The following is a 20,237-nucleotide window of genomic DNA, read 5'->3' on the forward strand; positions in this document are numbered from 1 at the left end:
ATCATCACCATATCCATTTCCTTTTAAAAAATCTTTCATCAAATAAGAAATCTTACATTGAACAAAGGTGGGGTTCAGACTGTGGGACATTATTCTCTTAATAATCAGTTAATAAAATATGTGTTATTCTTTATGACTTTTCTTTGGTGGTTTTCTTTGTTGATAATAGTAACATCTTAGAATTAAGGAAACCCCTTGTTTTTCTCTTTTATATGTAAAAATAATGGATTTTTCACATGTTTTGAGTAAACTGTAATTGACTTATCTGTTTTTGCTAATAACTTCCCTTCATGTGTTGGCTAATTCAAATATTATGTTTTGCTTATGAACTTGTTGGTATCTATCCATCTCACAAGGGTTTTTTAATTATAAGTAGGGCACAACCAGCAGGGAAGCATAAAATATTGGAAGACTCTTCCTAGTAGTGTAGTAGTGTTAACTTAGGAGGTGTTATCTATGTCTTAACTTAGGTAATTGCTGGTGTACATAGCAGGGCAAAGGCAGCCTGGGTTGTGTTGAAACAGCAAACAACTGAGCCTTAACATAATACTACTCACTAGAGAGTGAAATCTGGAATAAAAGAGGATTTATCCAAAGAGTTTATGGCCAGAAGTTCTAGAATAACCTTATAATTAAACTGATTCATCCAAAACCCATTTCATTGGCAAGAGGAGGGAGCACTATAGAAAATTCCATTGCAGATTGATTTTTTTTTCAAACTGATGCAAAATATTTATTCCAAGTTAGTTTTTTTTTTTTTTTTTTTTGCGGTATGTGGGCCTCTCACTGTTGTGGCCTCCCCCGTTGCGGAGCACAGGCTCCGGACGCGCAGGCTCCGGACGCGCAGGCTCAGCAGCCATGGCTCACGGGCCCAGCCGCTCCGCGGCATATGGGATCCTCCCAGACCGGGGCACGAACCCGTATCCCCTGCATCGGCAGGCGGACTCTCAACCACTTGCGCCACCAGGGAGGCCCCAAGTTAGTTATTTTATGCAGTAATTTTCCCCCTCAACAGACTTGGGATAACCACATCTTTTAAATCTGTAAATAATGTTATCAAAATAATCTTAATCTTTGAGATCTCACAGAAATGTATATTTTACAATCCACCCTGAATATCAAGGCTGCAAGAATAACACAACATTTCCTATATCCAAATATTTCACAGCTGTACCCAGAAAGAAAAAAAAAGTGAAAAAACCATATATGCTGGGTTAAGGGCTAATGTTACCCGAGCAGCCAGAAATAAAATAAAATATCCAAATTATTAGCATTAATTTAATACAGTTATAACTTCAATAGTCACTTTGTCATTGACAGTGATTGCTTGAGCACAGGGGTGAGTACCCCAAGGGCTGGTAGTAGAAGCTGCTGCTGCAGACCCATGTCTCCTCCTCTCTGCCCTGCCAGCTCCCACCTGTGCATCGCGCCCCATATATACTGTGTGTATGTGTGTGTGTGTGTTTGTTTGTTTGTTTGTTTTGTGGTACGCGGGCCTCTCACTGTTGTGGCCTCTCCCGTTGCGGAGCACAGGCTCTGGACGCGCAGGCTCAGAGGCCATGGCTCACGGGCCCAGCCGCTCCGCGGCATGTGGGATCTTCCCGGACCGGGGCACGAACCCGTGTCCCCTGCATCTTGTCCCCCGCAAGAAGGCGGACTCTCAACCACTGCGCCACCAGGGAAGCCCTGTGTGTGTGTTTTAAAAATCTTTCCCACCACACAAAGTTCTATTAAGCGGATAACAGGGAAGAACAACAACAAAAGCTAAACCAGCCAATCGCTCGCTCTCTCTTTGGGATATGATTATTTCCCTTGTGCATGAAGTATTTAACAACAACATAAGAAAGAGAAAAGGAAAAGAACGATTTCTTCTGTATAACCCCTAAACACACAAGCTGAGTTTACTGGGTCAGATTTAACAGTAAGCATTTATATGCCTACTTCCAGGCATCGTCATCAGATGTTTCACTGCTACTTGTTTCCGTGTCGTCTGAGTCCTCAAACTCTGTTTTACAAGTGTTTCTCCTAGGGGAGAACAGGCTAGAACTTTGGCTCTGCGAGAAGCCATTCTTCCCAAAGCCATTTCTTCTCAGCTCCTCTGTCTTCTTGTGGAACTCTCTGAGCTCATCCTCTGAGAGGGGAAGGCAATTCTCATCATTTTCAGGACACTCCTGCCATCCCATTGCTTTCAATAACCTGTGCTCTGCTTCCAAAGAGTGAGAGAGGACCTCCCCTTCGTCTTCTACGGGGAGAGCAAGACCCTTCTGATGACAGCCTTCCTCTCCATTTTCTTTTGGTTCAGGTGTGCTGTTGTCCTCTGAATCCTCCAGCTTCTCAGTCTCTGCTCTCTGAGAAGTCTCCATTCCGGTCATCCTTCAGAGTCTTCAGGAACTCGCTCTTCCTGTCAGTAGTTCGGCAGGTCAGCTTGGTCAGACAAGAGGAGCTGATCTCAACTGGAGGAGTGGTGCTGGCGGGGACTCTCTTTGGGAGAGCTTAAAACTATACCACCAGCCAGCACTACTGGTTTGGTAACAGGGATTGGACTGGTAAAAGCAGACTCCCGGCTAGAGGCAAGGGATCCTGATTTGTGTTCCATTCTGTTAGCTTTCCACGCACTGGGCTTGGATGGAGGTGGTACAGGCTGAGGAACCAGGTTCTTATAGACACTTGGAACCATGGTTGACAATTTGTTTCCGTTTGCATGGTGAGATCCTGGTGAGGTGAATGCAGCAGAGAAGGCAGCAGCAGGATCTTCTTTGGAAACTTTTTTGATGACTAGCATTTTGGAGGGCTGCTTGGCACTAGGTGGGTTTTCCCACACTCCAGAAGGGGGTCCCAATAGGTCTGCATGGCTGATTCTGTTTGCCAGCTTCTGGATTCAAAGAAGGAAAGTCGTCTTCTTCAAACTGCAACTCTCCCACCTTATCATCTTTCTTCTCTTCCCTAATCTCTGTAGCTGGCTTTTCCTGAAAGGCACAGCCTTTCCGGGAGTGGAAGCTGCCATTCCAGTTGCGATGGTTCCCTGTGCCACCCCACAATGCTGGCTCATGCCATCGTGACCTCGGGAAGAGCCATGCCAACCAGATAGGTTCCCTGTGATTCCAGCATATGCTCCCTTAGAGACACCAGAGTCCACGGAATCATGGCGGAATAGGGAGGGCTGGTGTCAGGAATCTCCTGTCGTTCGTAGAGGTCCATTGTTAAAAAAGCCATCAGAGGAATTATGTCAACAACGACTTACTTCAAGTCTACCATCTCCTCAGGGTAGGTGCTCTCCGTGTTTTTCAAAGATGGCTGTAGGTGACTTAGCTGGCTGTGGTGTTGAGAAATTTAGCCAAGCAGGAACAAAGTCATGCTGCACCATTTAGGTCCAGTGTCTCTTTTCCACAAGGTGAGGCATCCAACCTCATGGCCAGGATCCCAGAGTGTAACCTCTGTGGTCCCGTTTCCTGAACTCCTTGAGTCTGCCAGCTGGATTTCCACGAGGTTCTATTGTTAAAAGAGTACTTAAAATTAGGCTGGACAGCAGCACACCTTATGATGAAACACAAAGAAGCCAGGCTCTGTGTGGATCAATTTCTCAGTCCCCTCAATTGCTCATCTTAAACTATCTAGATCCTGACATGTTTCCAAAAGGGGAAAGGGGAAAAGGGAAGGGGGAGGGGAACATAAAAAGTATTTGTTACATTTAAAGAATAGGGGAGGGCTTCCCTGGTGGCGCAGTGGTTGAGAGTCTGCCTGCCGATGCAGGGGACACGGGTTCATGCCCCGGTCTGGGAAGATCCCACATGCCACGGAGCGGCTGGGCCCGTGAGCCATGGCCGCTGAGCCTGCGCGTCCGGAGCCTGTGCTCCACAACGGGAGAGGCCGCAACAGTGAGAGGCCCGCGTACCAAAAAAAAAAAAAAAAAAAAAAAATAGGGGAAAGGGGAAAGAGCTATATTAATGTTCACCTCATTCACCTTCCTTGAGTGATGGCCCTACGATGTTGCTTAAATAGATAACACATGGACCTTTGCACATTGAATGCAAACACTGTTCATAAAAAGGTCATAGCTTAGAAAGACAGATGGACTTTTGTTTGGGCAAATAATGTCATTGAAGTGATAGATCAAAAATAAAACACTGAAGAGCTATAAAAGATCTTCTGAGCAGTCAACTCTAGTAACAAAACATCCACATGACAAAGCCCTTAATTTATAAATCTCATTATTCTTACACAGCTGCTAAAAATAGCGTGCAGGTAATTATTTATATTTGACTTATCCTTCAAAATCTAAGGACATGAGAAACCTTGTTTAAAAAAAAAATCAGACAGGAACTTGATATGCTTTTCCCTCAAAAGAAGAGCAGCTCTCAAGGCAAATTTCTTGGTATAAAGCTCTCAAATGTTTCTTCTATTTCTTTGGTCTTCACTATTTATAAATTCACAGCAAAATCAAAACAAGTAGAAAGATAGGGCTTAAGGAACAGTCATGGGGAAAGTTCCAAAGTGAGGTTTACTTCTCTTCAGTTTTCTTCTCTTCAGTTTTCTGTATTTCACTCGCTCTGCCCCTTTCTTTTTTTTTTTTTTTTCTTTTTGCGGTATGCGGGCCTCTCACTGTTGTGGCCTCTCCCGTTGCGGAGCACAGGCTCCGGATGCGCAGGCCCAGCGGCCATGGCTCACGGGCCCAGCCGCTCCGCGGCATATGGGATCCTCCCAGACCGGGGCACGAACCCGTATCCCCTGCATCGGCAGGCGGACTCTTAACCACTGCGCCACCAGGGAGGCCCTGCCCCTTTCTTAAGACTAAACTGAATTAATGGAAGGTAATAAGAATCTTCTGCTTCAGTAGAGAAGTCACTTTGCATCCATTTCCGTCATTATTCAATCATTTTAAAGTCCACGGGAATCTATCACTTTGGCTCCCTCCTTCCTTCACGTGCATGCGCTGTTAAGACTGCTGCACAGTGATTTTGGAAAAAATGTTCCTTCCAGCAATTTCAGAAAATAGGCCAAAAAAAAAATATATATATATACTGTATAGTCTTTAAGCTCTTCTGAAGTTTCATGCCACAATAGCTCAGTTCAGTATAGCTGAGAAAACAATCATGTTTATTGACCATGTATTAACCAGTCAGGACACCACAGTTTAGGCAATGGAGCCCCACATAAGCTGACACTCTTGTTTTAGCTTCTCTGTCAAGTAGTACATTATTGGACAGTGATCCTCACAGGTACGAGAATTAAGAGACAACTTTCACTTCTGTTCAACAACAAAAAAGAAATAACAATACCCACTAAATAACAATACACACAACATACATGATACATTATACTGTGCCATTCCAAGCCACAGTGAAGTGAAGCAAAGGAAAAATCAGGACTATCAGTACTGTCCTTACTGAAATTTTTGATATTTTGTTCTTCATGGATTTTTGGCACTAATTTCAATTTTTAAAGTATTGCATTAAAATATTATTTATCTTCATTACTGAGTTTTTTGGGCACCCCCTTAAATTTTGCACTTATGTGCCTTACCTCACCTGGACCCTGGCCCTGATGCTATAATAGCCAGTGTTTATGTGTCAGGCCCTGGGCTAAATGCTTTACCTATAGTATTTAATTTATTCCTTGCAAAAATCTGTGAGTAAAACTGAGGCTTAGAGACAATGCTATGGCTTGTCCAGGTCCCAAAGCTTTATGGCACTAGAAAGGATGAATACACAGATAAAGAATATAGAGGCTGGGCTTCCCTGGTGGCGCAGTGGTCTAGAGTCCGCCTGCCGATGCAGGGGACACGGGTTTGTGCCCCGGTCCAGGAAGATCCCACATGCCGCGGAGCGGCTGTGCCCGTGAGCCATGGCCGCTGAGCCTGCGCATCCAGAGCCTGTGCTCCGCAACGGGAGAGGCCACAACAGTGAGAGGCCCGCGTACCGCAAGAAAAAAAAAAAAAGAAAAAAAAAAAGAATATGGAGGCTTTGTTTGCATGTATGTTTCAGATAATTTATCTGTAGCTCACACCTTGGCAGATATGAGTCACAGATGAAGAGGCAGTTATTTTGTCTGATGTATAGTGTATAGCTAGAAAGCCTCCTGTTGGGATTTGCAATATTAAGCAGATTTCTAATAGGGAGTGGAAATTTCATCATGATAAGATATTTGATAGGGCTGGTAGATCAATAAATGAATTGTTGATAATCTTGATTAGTGGGTGGGATTTTCAGATGTTGGTATTTGATATTCTTGTATTTGAAATACAACATCGATCTTTCATGTTATTGGCCATAGTTAGATTTCATGTAAGAATAATAATGACATATATTGTATAAATTTTAAGTGCTATTTTTGTGGTGTGGTGGACTTTGAACCTGGGCACTTCTGATGCCACTGCCTGTGTTTTAACCAGATGCTTGATGGCCTCCCAATGATCACATCAGACTAGGAAGGAAAAATGCATCATAGGGGCTTCCCTGGTGGTGCAGTGGTTGAGAGTCCGCCTGCCGATGCAGGGGACACGGGTTCATGCCCCAGTCCGGGAAGATCCCACATGCCGCGGAGCGGCTGGGCCCGTGAGCCATGGCCGCTGAGCCTGCGCGTCCGGAGCCTGTGCTCCGCATCGGGAGAGGCCACAACAGTGAGAGGCCCGCATACCGCAAAAAAAAAAAAAAAGCATCATAAACTTCAGTACATAAAGTGCGTGGCATAGTGAGACGTGAATAAATATTGCTTCAGTTCCCCTTTTGTTCCCCCAAGGATTGTACATATCAAATAATATGAAGAGTAACATACAAAAAATTTTATTTTGGGGAGAGCAAATTAATTTTAACACTCTATCTGATTTCTTACACCTTCACCCAGTCTACATTGGCAAAGAGTGAAGATTTAGTGTAATTTTCTAAATGAACCTGATAAAAGAATTTTTAGTTTGAAATATACAGAGCCAAAAATATTTTGGGATTTGAGCATCTTCTTAAATAATGAAACTGAAGTGCTTTATGAGTGCATGCTTGCTAGCAAAAGGTATACAGAGTGCTATTCTTTAAAGTTCTGATTAATAGACAATACATATTCTGCACTTAAAATTAATATTATGCAGTTGTTCTTACAGGAGAAATACCAAGTATAACCCTCTTTGTTTCCTCTCCAGCATTTGGATACACTTTAATTGTTTTCATGTACATATAGCAGATTCCCAAGGTCATGTGAATGAGCTGTAGGACTTTCTACCAGGAGCTGTAACCGCCTCCCACCCCTCCATAGTCATGTAATAGGTTTTCATCACGATAGACTCAGGAAGTAATTTTCTCTTCCCCTTAGAATCATAAATTGTAAATTTGACACATTCTTTTTTTCTTTTTAAGGAGGATTCACTCTGTGAAGTTCCTAAACACTACTGGTATGTGTTTAGGATACTTAACGTCTCTTTGACTCAGTTTCATCATCTGTAAAATGGCAGTAATGTAGTGCCTACTTCACTGGATTCTAATGGAGATCAAAGGCACTAACTCATGTAAAAAAAACTTCAGGGCAACACTTTAGTTACTATTTTAATATTATTTATTATATCTAATATCATATAAATTTTATTATTACTATTTTCTCCCAGGATCCAATCAGAATAGTGAAGGTCTAATTAATACTGGCTCAACTATTTTGTCTTACATACGCAGACAGAAGTTGGTAATTAATCTGGTTGACTCGCTCCTCACACAATTACTGATGCTGCTTGTCTTGGAACAATTCTGAGTATCCTTTTGGTGTCAGCCACACCCCAAACCATTTCTTTCCGTTGCATGAAGTTATCAATGTCCTAGTCAAACGGATGTACAGCGCCTAATATCCCGATCATTTTTGGCTGCACCTAACACAAATTCCAAGTTCTCCTCTAAGAACAATGAGTGAGATTGTCACACTACTGCTTCTGCCTTATGTATCTGCATCCTTCCTGATCCACCTATATGATTCAACCAAATTAAGCACCCACCCAGGCCCTTGAAAAGGGAAAGAGGCCTATGCATAATACTTGGTGCTGTGGGAAAGGTGCAGATGGCATCACTAGCCCTTCGTCCTTCCTCTCACTGCCAGTTGAAGTCATTCTGCTCACCATGGACATCTCTGAGGATGAATATAGCCAGCGATGGCTGAGGAGTCAATGATTACCACTGCCACCACCAACATCAGACAGCTATCTGGCCCCTGCTTTCAGCTGTATGGTTTATTCTTCTGAACTATAAAGTAGGATTTCAAAGCATCACCAGAACAAGGAAGACTTTTACTTCTCTACTCCTGCCACCACCTGACCTGGGTTCCGCCCTCTAAGATTCTTTCCTCCACCTGCCTACCCTGTTCTTAGCACCAGGAGTAGATGTGGCACATTCCTGACTAGTATCTCTGCCCAAGTCTCTTACATCAGAAGTCAGGGCTGAGCTTTTCCCAGCTTATTTTCTCCCAAATCCAGTCAGAACAGTGAGCAGATAATTAATATCGGTTTGACTATTTTGTTTTATTTCGGTAATTTCAGTACTCAAAAGTTGGAGCATCTTTTTTGGATAGATCTTTGTGACAAATACAAATGTCTTGCTAATTCATTAAAAATTTAAAACACAAGGGACTTCCCTGGTGGCGCATTGGTTAAGAATCTGCCTGCCAATGCAGGGGACAGGGGATCGAGCCCTGGTCCGGGAAGATCCCACGTGCCGCGGAGCAACTAAGCCTGTGCACCACAACTACTGAAGCCCGTGCGCCTAGAGCCTGTGCTCTGCAACAAGAGAAGCCACCACAGTGAGAAGCCTGAGCACCACAACGAAGAGTAGCCCCCATTTGACGCAACTAGAGAAAGCCCTCTCACAGCAGCGAAGACCCAATGCAGCCAAAAATAAATAAATAAATAAACAAACAATAAATGTATTAAAAAAAAAACACAAGCATACACAGTATCTAATCTTAATATAATAAGTTTGACATTTCTTTTTCCAAGGAAGAGTCTACTCTTTTTCCAAGGGGAGAAAATAATAATGATATCTGTAGAAAATTTTTTACAAGAGATATCAGCTCACCTTTTGTTAAATTGAAAGAGAGAAAATTATAAATCAAGCTTTAAAAAAACTTCAACACAAGCATTTTTATGAGCCATATTGGGTGACATGCCAACCAATAAGACTGCCCATAGTAAGCCCTCTAAAGTTGCAGAAACTACACAAGAAAATTTCTTATAACTGTAGGACATAATCATCTAGATTGAATAGAACCACCAAGTACCTGGCACAGTGAATTAAAAAGAACTCATACCAAGGCAGTTCATTTTGAAATTTCTGAACACTAAAGACAAAGAGAAGATCCTAAAATCTTCCAGACTGTAAGTCTATCACAGACAAAGAATCAGGAGTCAGAATGACATCAGACTTCTCAATAGTAATACTGGAAGCAAGATCAGTACCTGTAAAATTCTGAGAGAGACTTATTTCTATTATAGAATTCTACATCCAGCTAAACTATCCATTGAGTCTGAGGGCAAAATAAAGACATTTTCATATATGCTACTTCCCAAAAATGTACACTTTCTCAGGATTTTACTGAGAAATGTAAACTGCATAAGAAAGTAAGCTAAAAAGAAAGAGACATGGGCCCAGGAAGTGGAAGATCTACTCCAAGATAACAGTAAAGAGAAATCTTAGGAATATGATAAAAGTAATACCAGGACTGATGTCCAACAAGTCTTATGGAGAGCAACAAGTACAGACTAAAGCTAGAAGTAGAACACCACAGGAAGGATACTTCCAAGAAAATGAGAGAGAAAAAAAGAGAGAGAGAAACGGATTATCTAATATGTTTGTACCACAGTGAAAGGAGTTATAGTTCTATCAGAAAGTCTGTAGACGGTACTTCCCTGGTGTCACAGTGGTTAAGAACCCTCCTGCCAATGCAGGGGACACGGGTTCGAGCCCTGGTCCGGGAAGATCCCACATGCTGCAGAGCAACTAAGCCCATGTGCCACAATTACTGAGCCTGTGCTCTAGAGCCCATAAGCCACAACTACTGAGCCCCTGCTCGCCACAACTAGAGAAAGCCCGTGCGCAGCAACGAACACCCAATGCAGCCAAATATTAATTAATTTTAAAGTGTTTTTTTAAAAAAAAGTCTGTAGATGAATTAGTGAGAGGAACAAAAAGAACTAAAGCAATGGCCAAAGAAGGCAATCGTTAATACTAAGAAAAGAAAAAAGTTGTCTGCAGTCATACATAGCTCAGCTGTGAACAACAGACATAATGTAAACATCAATTATCAGTTTAATCAAAAATTGTTACCTCACCATATTGGGGAGATTGGAGGAAAAGTGTATGTGGCAGAAGGTAGACTGAGGCATTTAAGAAAGCTAAATCCTCATCTGCCATAGTAGAAAGTCGACAGATAATAATTAACAGTGAAAGATCAAGAAACATCAGTATAAACATCTTTGACTTTATATAATAAGTATTGATACATGTATTTCTCTGATGCAAAAGAAATTAAAAGAAAACTCGAGCTATGAGGAGAAAATCATAGAGTATTTTTAAAATATATGTACCTATTATTTTGAAAATCCTCAGGTTATTTACTTAAGAGTCTTATTACTACCTTTCTTCCTAGGACATAATTTCTGTATTTCTATTTCAGGCACTTTCAAGATGTGTTGTTATCAAACCACAATTCTTCCCTTTGAGAATGGCATTATGAAACCTTTTATAGAAGATGTAAGACTCTAAATTAAAAACCAATTTTGTTCAAAAGGACATAAACCCATTGACTGCATAGTAAATTGTTCCAAATTTATTTTAATAATTTTCTGACAAAAAAATCAGTATATGGCTTTTCCTATCAGTTTTAGCCCATTAAAAATAGAATAGTCAAGATAAGGCCTATTTGACTAATACAAAAACATTTTCCAGATACATAGAATATTCATTTAAGGTATGGGTGTGTGTGTGTGTGTGTGTGTGTGTGTGTGTGTGTGTGTGTGTGTGTGTGTAAATATAATAATGTTTCAGAGCAAGGAAAAAGAAAAAAATTATTTTAGTTAGCTTTTTATAAGCTTTATGAATAACAAGAAGCCAGGGAACTTTTTTCCATTACTCAGATAATGAAAATAATTGCCTGCTGAACATATATTACATGCATTATCATGTAACAGAAGGACTCCAAGATTCAGAGTGAAATTTTCAGATTTGGGTTCAAATTTTGGCTTCATCTCTTACTAACAGGATGATTTTGGACACATCATTTAATTTTTTTCAACCTCCATTTCCTCATCTATTGGGAACCTAGACTGTGATAGGCACTATTTTAGGCATAGGGGATACAGTAGTCATGCATAGTCTATGCGCTCATGAAGCTTATATTTTTTTTCACTTTTTTTTTTTTTTTTGGCCATGTCACATGGTATGCTGGATCTTAGTTCCAGACCAGGGATCAAACCTGCACCCCATGCAGTAGAAGCACAGAGTCCTAACCACTGGACTGCCAGGGAATTCCCAAAGCTTATATTTTAAGTGGGGAGATAATAAGAAAGCAAAGCAATTTTAGATAGTGATGATCCTCATGGAGAAAATAAAAAGAGCCATAGGTTAGTGACCAATGTGGAGCATGTTGGCTAGTTTAGAAAGGATGGCTAGCAGGGACTTCTATAAGAAGGTGGTATTTGACTGACACCTAGATGATCTAAAGTCAGCTATGTAAAGATCTAGGGGAAGAGAATTTCAGGCAGAAGAAACAGCCAGTCAAGAAGGGGCTTGGAGGTGAATTCTATCAAGCATTTAGAGAAGAGCTAACACCTATCCTTCTCAAACTCTTCCAAAATATAGCAGAGGGAGGAACACTCCCAAACTCATTCTACGAGGCCACCATCACCTTGATACCAAAACCAGACAAGGATGTCACAAAGAAAGAAAACTACAGGCCAATATCACTGATGAACATAGATGCAAAAATCCTCAACAAAATACTAGCAAACAGATTCCAACAGCACATTAAAAGGATCATACACCATGATCAAGTGGGGTTTATTCCAGGAATGCAAGGATTCTTCAATATATGCAAATCAATCAACGTGATACACCATATTAACAAATTGAAGGAGAAAAACCATATGATCATCTCAATAGATGCAGAAAAAGCTTTTGACAAAATCCAACACCCATTTATGATAAAAACCCTGCAGAAAGTAGGCATAGAGGGAACTTTCCTCAACATAATAAAGGCCATATATGACAATCCCACAGCCAGCATCGTCCTCAATGGTGAAAAACTGAAACCATTTCCACTAAGATCAGGAACAAGAGAAGGTTGCCCACTCTCACCACTCTTATTCAACATAGTTTTGGAAGTTTTAGCCACAGCAATCAGAGAAGAAAAGGAAATAAAAGGAATCCAAATTGGAAAAGAAGAAGTAAAGCTGTCACTGTTTGCAGATGACATGATACTATACATAGAGAATCCTAAAGATGCTACCAGAAAACTACTAGAGCTAATCAATGAATTTGGTAAAGTTGCAGGATACAAAATTAATGCACAGAAATCTCTGGCATTCCTATATACTAATGATGAAAAATCTGAAAGTGAAATCAAGGAAACACTCCCATTTACCATTGCAACAAAAAGAATAAAATATCTAGGAATAAACCTACCTAAGGAGACAAAAGACCTGTATGCAGAAAATTATAAGACACTGATGAAAGAAATTAAAGATGATACAAATAGATGGAGAGATGTACCATGTTCTTGGATTGGAAGAATCAACATTGTGAAAATGACTCTAATACCCAAAGCAATCTACAGATTCAATGCAATCCCTATCAAACTACCACTGGCATTTTTCACAGAACTAGAACAAAAAATTTCACAATTTGTATGGAAACACAAAAGACCCCGAATAGCCAAAGCAATCTTGAGAACGAAAAATGGAGCTGGAGGAATCAGGCTCCCTGACTTCAGACTATACTACAAAGCTACAGTAATCAAGACAGTATGGTACTGGCACAAAAACAGAAAGATAGATCAATGGAACAGGATAGAAAGCCCAGAGATAAACCCACGGACATATGGTCACCTTATCTTTGATAAAGGAGGCAGGAATGTACAGTGGAGAAAGGACAGTCTCTTCAATAAGTGGTGCTGGGAAAACTGGATAGGGACATGTAAAAGTATGAGATTAGATCACTCCCTAACACCATACACAAAAATAAGCTCAAAATGGATTAAAGACCTAAATGTAAGGCCAGAAACTATCAAACTCTTAGAGGAAAACATAGGCAGAACACTCTATGACATAAATCACAGCAAGATCCTTCTTGACCCACCTCCTAGAGAAATGGAAATAAAGACAAAAATAAACACATGGGACCTAATGAAACTTCAAAGCTTTTGCACAGCAAAGGAAACCATAAACAAGACCAAAAGACAACCCTCAGAATGGGAGAAAATATTTGCAAATGAAGCAACTGACAAAGGATTAATCTCCAAAATTTATAAGCAGCTCATGCAGCTCAATAACAAAAAAACAAACAACCCAATCCAAAAATGGGCAGAAGACCTAAATAGACATTTCTCCACAGAAGATATACAGACTGCCAACAAACACATGAAAGGATGCTCAACATCTTTACTCATTAGAGAAATGCAAATCAAAACTACAATGAGATATCATCTCACACCAGTCAGAATGGCCATCATCAAAAAATCTAGAAACAATAAATGCTGGAGAGGGTGTGGAGAAAAGGGAACACTCTTGCACTGCTGGTGGGAATGTGAATTGGTACAGCCACTATGGAGAACGGTATGGAGGTTCCTTAAAAAACTACAAATAGAACTACCATATGACCCAGCAATCCCACTACTGGGCATATACCCTGAGAAAACCATAATTCAAAAAGAGACATGTACCAAAATGTTCATAGCAGCCCTATTTACAATAGCCCGGAGATGGAAACAACCTAAGTGTCCATCATCGGATGAATGGGTAAAGAAGATGTGGCACATATATACAATGGAATATTACTCAGCCATAAAAAGAAATGAAATTGAGCTATTTGTAATGAGGTGGATGGACCTAGAGTCTGTCATACAGAGTGAAGTAAGTCAGAAAGAGAAAGACAAATACTGTATGCTGACACATATATATGGAATTTAAGAAAAAGAAAATGTCATGAAGAACATAGGGGTAAGACAGGAATAAAGACACAGACCTACTAGAGAATGGACTTGAGGATATGGGGAGGGGGAAGGGTAAGCTGTGACAAAGTGAAAGAGCGGCATGGACATATATACACTACCAAACGTAAGGTAGATAGCTAGCGGGAAGCGGCCGCATAGCACAGGGAGATCAGCTCGGTGCTTTGTGACCGCCTGGAGGGGTGGGATAGGGAGGGTGGGAGGGAGACGCAAAAGGGAGGGGATATGGGAACATATGTATATGTATAACTGATTAAATTTGTTATAAAGCAAAAAAAAAAAGAAGGGGCTTGGCATACTTGGGGTTAAGAGGAGACTGGTGTGGCTTAAGCTCAGAAAGAGAGGAAGAGAGGGGGGTACTAGATGGATTCAGAGAGCAGTGTGCATAGGAGCTTGAAAACTGCAGTAAAGAGCTTGGGTTTTATTTGAGATGGGAACCAAAAGACAGTTTAAGCAGGGGAATAACGTGATCTGATTTGCTCTGGTGGCTGTCCTGAAAGTGAATTACAGGAGGGCATAAGAGAAAGCAGAGAAACTAGTTTTAAGCTATTGGGTGTATTGTAATGATGACATAATTGGTATGATTATGGCTTGGATTACAATGGTGGCAGGGGAGATAGGGATAGAACTGGACTGATTTTGGATAAAACGTAAAGGTAGAGTTAAGCAAACTTGTCATGAATTAGTTAGGGATGGAGGAGAGAAAAATCAAGGTGGTTGCTGTTTTTTCAACCTGAGCAACTGGGTAAGTTATGGTGCCATTTATAAGATGGAGAATTCTTCGGGAGGATCAAGTTTAGGGGCAGAAATCAAGAGTTCAGTTTTAGACATGTTAAGTATGAGATGTCTATTAGACCTCTAAGAAGAACTATCAAGCTGGCAGCTGGAACTATGAGTTTGAACTCTGGGGGAGAGTTTGAGCAGAAGATATTGTTTGATTAGCATTAGCATATAGGAGGTACTTAAAGTCAAGGGACTGGCTGAGATCTTCTAGGGAAGACAGGCAGATGGGAAATTGCGTGCATCCTGGAACCAAGCCCTGGGACAGAGAAAAAGGAACCAGATTCCGGAATCAAGAATCAAGAACCCAGAAAGGGGGCTTCCCTGGTGGCGCAGTGGTTGAGAGTCCGCCTGCCGATTCAGGGGACACGGGTTCGTGCCCCAGTCTGGGAAGATCCCACATGCCGCGGAGCGGCTGTGCCCGTGAGCCATGGCCGCTGAGCCTGCGCGTCCGGAGCCTGTGCTCTGCAACGGGAGAGGCCACAACAGTGAGAGGCCCGCGTACCGCAAAAAAAAAAAAAAAAGAACCCAGAAAGGGAGCCTGTGCAGATGAACGAGAGTCAGGAGAGTATGGAGAGGCAGCAGGCAAAGAAGAGTTTCAAGGAGGTCAGTGGGGTCAAAGGCTGCTGAAGCTTCAGAAGTTAAGGCCCCAAAAGAGAGTCATGGATTTGGCAACATGGAGGCCACTGGGGACCTTGATGAGGGCTGTTTCAGTGGAGTCGGGGGGGATGGAATCTGTTTGAGCAGGTTGACGAAAAGATGGAAAATGAATGAAGAAGTAATGACCATAGACAATGCTTTCAAGGAGTCCTGCAATAAAGAGGAGCAGGAAAATGGGAAGTTAACCAGAAAGATTTTTGAGTTTGTTTTTTAAAATAGAAGACGTTGGAACAAGTTTCCTTTCTGATGTAGTGATCCAGTAAAGGGAGAGAAACCAGTGATGCAAGATAATCATGATTTTAAAATCCTGACAGTTGAACAATTAAATACAAGTCACTTAAACTATATGAAAAACTTCCAGCAAAAACTCCCTAATTCTGAACAGTTCTATGAAGATTTCTGGTGTTTTGTTAGCTTTTTCTCAGTCCTTGTTTCCAAGCATTTAATCTTGAGTTTACGTGTATCTAGTTTTTTGCTTGCTGACACTTTAACTTTCTTCATAATCCACACTTGTCATAGATAATAAGTCTGTGTCCACATGAGGTATCATTTCATTGTGATTAAGAGATCAAGTCCTTGAGTCGGACTGGCTTGGATTAAGCCTCAGCTCTGCCAGTTGGTAGCTGTATGGCCTTGGGCAGGTTAATTAAAATCTCTGAGCTTTAGTGTTCTTTTCAATCCATATTATTAATAATAATACCTATTTTATTAGGTTGTTCTGAGGCTTAAATAAGAAAATATATGTAAAGTATCTGGCATATAGTAGGCATTCCATAAATAATAGCTGATATTATCATTACCACATAGACAAATAAAAAACAAAATGAAAAAAATATTAATGTAGTTAAGATATTCACAATTTTAAGAGTCAATAAATTGCCTAATGAATTCAATAAATGACAGAAATTTCTTCTGAATCACCCAAATTATCTTTGTTTTCATATAGCTTTCAAAAGGTATGCATTAAATGTTATGGGCACTAGATAGAGGTGGTGTTTGCACAAAGCATGAATGTAGATGTATATTGTATACTTTAATACATGAATTGTATACTTGAAAATGCTTAATTTTATTTTCATGAATTTTACAGGCATAAAAAGTATGAATTGAATACCTGCTATGTGCAAGGCATATACTGTGTGCCTCTACCTTATTTTGTTTATGAAAATATGGCCACAATGAACTTTATTTTCCTTTCTTGGTCAAGAATATCAAATTTAAGCAGAGATAGATGATAGATCGCTGGATGGATGGATAGATAGATAGATAGACATATAGATAGATAGGAGATAGATAATCAGGGTTTGGTGGTTTAGAAAATACGTCTTCAAGGAAAGAGCTTAAAGACCTCAATACTTTTTCCTAGGCAGGCTTTCCAAAGGCTCCAGGTATTGGCCAGAAATAAATACGAGGGATAATCAAGCATCAAAGTCCAAGAAGGGCACATTTTCAAACAAGGATTTAGATTGATATTTTAGACAAAAGAGCTAAACTTCAGGAGGAGATCCTGTGAGGAAAGGAGACTTGGGAGAAGTCTCAAGCAGCACCAGGGAGAGCTCCCAGCCAGTAGCTGTTTCCTACTATATCCAAAGAAGAAGCTACCCATTTTCTTTTTTTTTTTTAAAAGATCTTTTTTTTGATCTGGACCATTTTTTAAAGTCTTTATTGAATTTGTTACAATATTGTTTCTGTTTTATGTTTCGGTTTTTTGGCCGCAGGGCATGTGGGATCTTAGTTCCCTGAGCAGGGATGGAACCTGCACCCCCTGCATTGGAAGGCAAAGGCTTAACCACTGGACCCCCAGGGAAGTCCCAAATTTAACCATTTTCCTTCAGAAACTCAGGTTTTCCTCAGCTTATTCTTCTTTCAAAGTAGGACCACCTAAAACTTAAGGACTTTTCGGACCTCCAGTGATAGGGACCACATCTGCTTCCACACAAGAACCTTTGGTCAAGTTTTCAAGAGACCCAGTTCTACCTAGAACATTGCTACCCAAAGTGTGGCCTGTCCTTGAGATTGTCATACTGAGTGAAGTCAGACAGAGAAATAGAAATATCACATGACATCACTTATATACGGAATCTAAAAATAATAATAATACAAATGAACTTATTTATAAAATAAAAACAGACTCACTGACTTAGAGAACAAACTTATAGTTACTGGGGGGTAGGTGGTGGGGGAGGGATAGTTAGGGAGTTTGGGATTGACATGTACATACTGCTATCTTTAAAATGGATAATCAACAAGGAACTACTATATAGCACAGGGAAGCTCAATATTATGTAACAACCTAAATGGGAAAAGAATTTGAAAAAGAACAGATACATGTATATATATAACTGAATCACTTTGTTGAACACCTGACACTAACACAACATTGTTAATCAGCTATACTCCAATATAAAATAAAAAGTGAAAACAAACAAAAAAAACCGAAGTGTGGTCTGTGGACCAGGAGCACCAGCATCATTTCTGTGTTAGAATGCAGATTCACAGGTCTCACAGCAGATCTATGAAACTGAATCTGCATTTTAACAAGATTTCCAGTTGATTCATATGAACCTTAAGTACCGAGAAGCATTTGCCTGGTGAACATGACCCCACCAGAATCCGGTAGACTCTTCAAGAGCCTTGTTTTTTCACTGGATAAGAAACTGGTTCAGGAGGTAGGAAGGCTGGTCATTAGAACCATTGGGAAAAATCTGGAATTTTGTCTTCTAAAAGAACCCTAGTCATGTCTTGCCATTTGGAATTTATAAGGAATATCTATTTGATTATATAATAACTCATAAACAAACAGGAAGATGTGATAAAAAGGAACAAACAAATGGGAAAATTCACTCTAGGCTGATATTTAGCATGCAACAATATGCAACAGATATTCAGTACGACTTGTTTATTTTTCCATTAAACTCAGCTGTCCTAATTTGAGAGTCTCCAAAAATATCAGTTGCTATTTAGCTTCCCTCAGTTAAGGGTTGTTTAATTTTTTTAATAGACAGTGAAGTTGATTCTCATCACCGCAGAAGAGAGAACAGAGTGTCATAAAGTCACAGAAGGATGACTCCACCTACACATGGTCACAGTGCCATGACTGGGGGATACTGTGACTAAAAGCACGTCCTAGTCATATAAACTTAGAGGGATATGATGGGGATTGCCAGAATCAGTGCTAGAAGCTGCATAGAAGTGATGTGTTTCCTGCGTGTATTTGCTTTTTGCATTTCAATTTCCCAGCAGAAACATTTTTGTCCTGCTTCTTAGAAGGCAGTCCCCAAGGAGTGATTCTCCATTTTTCTCTTGCAATGGATTTTCTAGATCATCATTTCAGGTAAACTCTCTGTGAACCAATCAAGTATACATCAGGCACTTGCTCTGAGTCCAGCTCTGGGCTGGGGAGTGTGAAGGGGAAAGGGAACTGGGGAGTGAGACCCAAAGTATATTTAAGTTGCATGATTCCTAGCCTTGAGAGGTTTCTTGTCTTGCTGGCCAGAGTTAAAATAAAAAAGACATACCAAAACAAACAATCAAACCTACACACACACAAACAAACAAAAAAACCCAAGAAACCATTGGGAAGAAATGAAAGAGTATTATAGTGCTAAATTATATAGTTCACAATCTGAGTGCTAGAGAAGGTCAGGAGGGCTTCCCTGGTGGTGCAGTGGTTGAGAGTCCGCCTGCCGATGCACGGGACACGGGTTCGTGCCCTGGTCCGGGAGGATCCCATATGCCGCAGAGCGGCTGGGCCTGTGAGCCATGGCCGCTGACCCTGAGAGTCTGAAGCCTCTGCTCGCAGCAGGAGAGGCCACAATGGTGAGAGGCCTGCGTACCGCAGGAAAAAAAAAAAAAAAGAGAAGGTCAGGAAAGAATGAGTTCTTTTCCTCTGAAAAGAGGAAAGGAAAGCTTAAAATGGGCTCTGATGAATGTGTGGCATTTCAGTATATAGGAGTAGGATTAGAGTAGTTCCTAGAGAGGAAAAAAGGAGAGTAAAGGTGAGTTATTTAATATCTCTTAATCTGACTTTTTACTTCCCTAAATGGGAAAAAGAATAATAGTATTCATTTTGGTTGGCTCATAGGTTTTTAGGCAAATTATATGAGATGGTGTTTGTAAATGTTTTACATCCAAACAGTAATCCAACAGATGAAATGATTTCAGTAACCAAACTATCAGTAGTGATTTAAAATCAGAATATCAATTTCTGATTTTATAACTAACTGAAGAAAAAATAGCCAAAAGGGTTGTATCAGTCTTCTACGTAAGGTTTTTTCCTGCAGTCAGTCTATCCAGAAACCAAATTACAAATCAAAAGGAGAGTGATGCTCCCAATAATACTGGCCACCATTTATTGCACACCAGTGTCTTGGGCTCCTTGTGCATATGGCCTTGCTGATTCCTTGCCCCAGTCCTGTGAGGAGGAAATATCACTGCCACTCCGCACTAGCCAAGCTTCACAACTAATAAGTGATGGAGCCCAAATGTAAACTCATGCTCATCTGGCTTCAAAGCCCAAGCTCTTACCCCTATGTTACCAGGTTTAAAAAAGGAATCAGAGTAAGAGGTTATCCATTAAAGTTTTTCGTACCATGCCTATTGTTAGCACGAAC

At 40.6% G+C, this 20,237-nt stretch overlaps 1 protein-coding gene and 1 pseudogene across 2 annotated transcripts in view; both read right to left on the bottom strand.

The window, feature by feature from the left end:
• FAM81A (family with sequence similarity 81 member A) overlaps positions 1–20,237 on the bottom strand; it is a 134,688-nt gene that overhangs the window by 87,181 nt on the left and 27,270 nt on the right. The gene's annotated exons all lie outside the window — the stretch shown is intronic.
• LOC132488718 (vasculin-like protein 1) overlaps positions 1,865–20,237 on the bottom strand; it is a 45,672-nt pseudogene continuing 27,299 nt past the window's right edge.

Source organism: Mesoplodon densirostris, chromosome 4, assembly GCF_025265405.1.
Source record: "Mesoplodon densirostris isolate mMesDen1 chromosome 4, mMesDen1 primary haplotype, whole genome shotgun sequence".
In the NCBI taxonomy this organism is placed as follows: domain Eukaryota; kingdom Metazoa; phylum Chordata; class Mammalia; order Artiodactyla; family Ziphiidae; genus Mesoplodon; species Mesoplodon densirostris.